At 35.4% G+C, this 4,829-nt stretch overlaps 1 long non-coding RNA gene across 1 annotated transcript; it reads right to left on the bottom strand.

The window, feature by feature from the left end:
• Positions 1-698: 698 nt before the first annotated feature.
• LOC147513022 (uncharacterized) lies at positions 699-1,523 on the bottom strand. Its single transcript, XR_015217321.1, has 3 exons — positions 1,433-1,523; positions 948-1,356; positions 699-832 (listed from the first exon to the last, which is right to left on the bottom strand). It is a non-coding gene; the product is annotated as an uncharacterized LOC147513022 (long non-coding RNA).
• Positions 1,524-4,829: the final 3,306 nt, after the last annotated feature.

The following is a 4,829-nucleotide window of genomic DNA, read 5'->3' as shown; positions in this document are numbered from 1 at the left end:
TAATAACCGATTTAAACGGCGTAAACATTTTGGTAAAAGCTAGGGCAGGTCAGACTTTATGTTTAATTCTTTTGCCTATAATTTATAAAATGCATAAGCATAGTTCCATTTGGGATTAACGAACATGTATATATACATTTCAATAATAGTGGTTCATACATAATTAACCCAAAAATATTTGGAATAATGGGAAACTTAGAATGAAGAAAGAGTGTTATAGTTCAAAGAGTCAATTTGCACCTACTATAGATTTTCAAATCTACGGTTTAGTAAGCCATCAGTTGGTGGCATAAATAAAGGAAACTTAGTACATACCTCTTGCTTGGATCAACACTCCATATTTAACACTAGGCCAGATACGAAATCGACACACATTGAAGATCATATGCCTCACTTCTTGCTATATCGCCGCGTTGCATTGGATACTTCCTATCCGTTCAATTTACATGTATAAAAAAGAAAGAACGGATCGACTCTAGACTCCATGCCGCAAATTTAGCATTGGAACTATACCAAAATACAACAACATCCTTAATGCCCTAAAAGCTTAATACTGAAGACGCCAACAACCAATAAAACTCTTGGTCTATACTAATTTGTTTTACTACTGTCTACATTTAGTTTGCACGAATTGGTGAGGATATAAACAAAGTCCTCGGAAGCATTTTGTTCTGGTGTTTGGTAATGGTTAAAAATGAGATGGATATAGACAGAAAACATAACAAGCAATAAAATACAAGTAAAAAATAAAACCATCAAATCTTAGCACAGCTTGATCAATGATCACGTCATATCAAACAATGGACCACTTCAGCTCAGAAAAAGAAGCAACCTAAAAGAAAAGGCACCATGCTAATCACTTAAATTAAACTTAAGAAAAAATCATAGTAACAAAAAGTTGTAAAGGATAAGAAAAAACATATAAAAGGAGCTGGCAAAAAACATACCTTTGAGGGGGTTGGTAAAGTAATGAAGAGAAGATGATGTTGGGATAGATGAGAGCATGTCTCCTTTCTTCAAACCTTCTCTCTCTGCTCTCTTCTCGATATGATATCTCCTTTTCTTGACTTTGCTGCTGCTGCTGCTAAAACACCAGCCCTTTGTTCAACGAGATATCTGCAGAGACAGGGAGATTTAAGCTATTTATCAAAGATTCTAAGACAAAAGATGTGTGCAAGTCAATGCTATGTACAATCCTGAGAAATGTGTATTTGTTATTAGATGTCTCTTCTCTTTAAATAGATTCTGCCTTCAGTATTTTTTGTAAAATAAGGTTAACCTTTGAGAAGCTTCCTTTCATCAGACAACTGAGATATAATGTAAATAATAGCTGCCGCCACTGATATAGGGCTCCTCCTGTATCCTCATTCTCTTATTAATATATTCTATTTACCAGTTATAAATAAAATAAAATAAGAAAAACCAGTGCTACCTTATATCAAGCTCCTCTGATTTCTGAACTACTTCTTGAGCAGCTTTAACAGATTGATTTGCCATGCCAAGATGAACTACCTCAAATAATGTAGGTAGAGTTGTCTGTATAGTCAGAATAGGGGCCAAGCAAGTCTAACTAACTCACTACCATAAAAATCTAAATCAAACCCTCAAGCTTACAGTAAACTACTTTTTCCTAACCGTTAGCATCTTTTTACATCTCCTTGGATCCGACCAAAGAATGGAAGTCATTCTTTTCCCCTTAACCATCCGCAAGCCCATCCATTCCTACCAATGTTTAAATATCCTTACATAAGAAGCATGAAGTGGTAGCCTTTATGCATGAGGTGGTAATTCATACCAGGTAAGGTAAGGTAAGGCGAGGCGTCATTTTTTTTTCTTTTCTGTTCCCTAAAACTTAGACTCTTCTATATTCAAGAAGGTGTACTCCCCTTAGATGGACACCTCCACCTTAATACCAAATGTGAGCTGTAGGCCTAACTCTTTCTGCTTACATCAAACTTGTACGTCACCTCATGGTATACATGCATTAGCATGTTAAAAATTAACCAAAAATGCAACAACGAAATAATATAAGCTAAGGTGGTCTGATCCCCAATGGCCATACAATGTTCTGATGTTCAATTAACTAATAAAAGAATAACCATTTTTAAAAACTTCAAAAACCTAAACATCCACCTAGAGTCAGAACAACAAAGAAATGAAGTAAATAAAAGAAAAATTATGACAAATGGTTTGATGTTTTGTGCAATTTGGGATTCCACACTTACTAAAAAAACGGCATTAGTTTTTACGATACATCCTGAACACAGCCAAAAAACTAAGGCAGAAACTGTGGAAGAAACAAATCAAACATACAATATGTCTACAAGTACCATCATCTACAATAAGAACATTTACCCATATGTATGTAATCACACAAATCATGAAATTATTTAGAGAATTTGGACAAATTCTAATGAGCAGATGATAAGAAGAGGACATAAATTTCAAAGAAAAGTTGTGCGTTGGACAAAGTGACAAACTAAGACATGATTATAACTGTACTCAAGTTACTAGACATCTTAGGTATCGCAAATAAGATGAATTGATATCAGTACAAGAACAAACAGATGAGGGATAAGCCTTGAGGTGACCTCTCAAATATAGGTTTATCAGATGTAAGTAAAGATGTCACTCCACCAGTTGCCCTGGGAGCAAAGAAGACAAACATTCCAGGTAGAAGCTTTGGATGCAGATCTTTTGCATTGGCTTTCTCCTCCTGAAACGAAAGGCGATTAGATATAAGAATGAAACTGGAACTAAATGACAAAGTTATATCAAGAGCTGATGGTGACCGATACAAAAAATATGTACAAATACTGGACGACTTACCACATCATCTGAATACCGTATCCGGAACCCTAAATACGTTCCATAACCACCCAACTAAAATTAGTTAGCAGTTGTCTAACGAATTCAAAACTAACATGACCATCATAATAATCACTAAGCCATGTCACTAAGCAATGTCAGTAATAATGACCATCAAAAATTAGTTAGCGCATATAATCTGTTCCGAAGCAATAATAATATTCTTTTGTACACCAAAGTTTCTACTCAATTTGTTTTTCCAAGTTTTGACTATGCCAGAGAAATAATACTTTCCAACTTTTGTTATGCAGCAATATACACAATAGAGTTTCAGAAGAGGGGTTTACCACACGGCTCATATATTGCTTTTCTTGGATAATGGTGCCAAGCCAAAGACCCTACTCGGATCAATAAGTTAATATCGTGAGCTTCGGACCTAGAAGATAAAGTTGTATATGAAGCAGTCACACAGTTTATGATACATGGGCCCTGTGGAGATTTAAATTCAAGATCGCCATGTATGTTGGACAATAAGTGCTCTAGACACTATCATAAGGCCTTTTGCAGTGAGACTTCTATTGATCACAATGACTTCACCGTTTATAGGAGAAGAAACAATATATGGTCATAAAGTCACTATTAAAGTTTTTGATAAAATTGAAGAACTGGACAATAGGTGGGTGATACCACATAATGTCGATTTGTGTGTGAAATTCCAAGCACACATAAATGTTGAGCACTGTAATAAGGTGAGGTCGATCAAATATCTTTTCAAGTATATTAACAAGGGCAAAGACATAGCCACTGCCATTATTGTCGAAAATGTCGCGACAGATTTAGGCACAGGGAAACAAACCATTAGAGATGTAGACGAAGTTGAACATTTTCTTGATTGTCGTTATCTTTTTTTTTCAAGAAGCATGTTGGAGGTTATTGAATTTTGAAATTCAATACAGAAACCCAAGCGTAGAAAGGTTGCCATTCCATCTTGAAGGAGAGCAAATGGTCTATTACGATTGATAAAGATCTACCAGAAGAAGTCATAGAACGCGAGAATGTATCAAATACAAAGTTTACAGAGTGGCTTAAAGCAAATGTCATGTACCCGTCTGCTAGAGAACTTACTTATATAGATTTTCCAACTAAATGGGTTTGGCAAACCAAAAGTAAAGAATGGACTCCAAGAAAAGGTGGTGGTAAAAAAAAAATCGGTCGTGTCTACTATGCTCACCCTACATCAGGAGAAAGATTTTACTTGCGTATATTGCTTAATATTGTCAAAGGCCCTAGAAGCTTTGAAGAGATCAGAACAGTAAATGGAACTACTTATCCTACTTTTAAAGCGGCATGTCAGGTAACTTATAAAATGAATGCTCCAAAAAATTTAAAAGATTTTCATAATTAGTGACACATCTATTATGCATGTATATTATTTGATTTCATTTAGCACATTTTTTTATGCATATATATTAAATTAAATTTACCTATTAGGCACTAGGTTTGCTTGATGATGACAGCGAGTGGGATGATGCTCTGAAAGAGGCCAGCGGATTTCAAAGCCCTAAAGCGTTACGTGAACTGTTTGTGACATTAATGTTGAAGTGCGAGATATCATTTCCTGAAAAATTATGGGAAAAACATCACCATGCTCTTGGAGAAGACATCTTATATCGGTATAGAAGAAACAATGCATGGGAATCAGACATTGAATTTATCAGAAGAGAAAATAAAAAATTACACTCTTTGTGAGATTGAAAATATCATGCTCAAAAGAGGAAAAACTTTGGCAACTGTGAAGGACTTTCCATTTCCAGATATGAAGGACCAAATGCCAGCTGGGAATAAAATAATTGCAGAAGAACTTGATTATAACGTGCGTGCATTACGTGATGAATCGTTAAATTGCATGAAGCCCTTATCTTGAGGCGGCGGGAAGTTTTCCAATCAGTTACAGAAGCAGTATATTCACAGAATGGAGGTGTATTTTTCGTTTATGGCAGCGGTGGGACTGGAAAAACGTA

This window comes from Coptis chinensis, chromosome 3 (genome assembly GCF_015680905.1).
Source record: "Coptis chinensis isolate HL-2020 chromosome 3, ASM1568090v1, whole genome shotgun sequence".
In the NCBI taxonomy this organism is placed as follows: Eukaryota; Viridiplantae; Streptophyta; class Magnoliopsida; order Ranunculales; family Ranunculaceae; genus Coptis; species Coptis chinensis.
The sequence above is the reverse complement of the archived record's forward strand: the minus strand, read 5'-3'. Positions and strand labels throughout refer to the sequence as shown.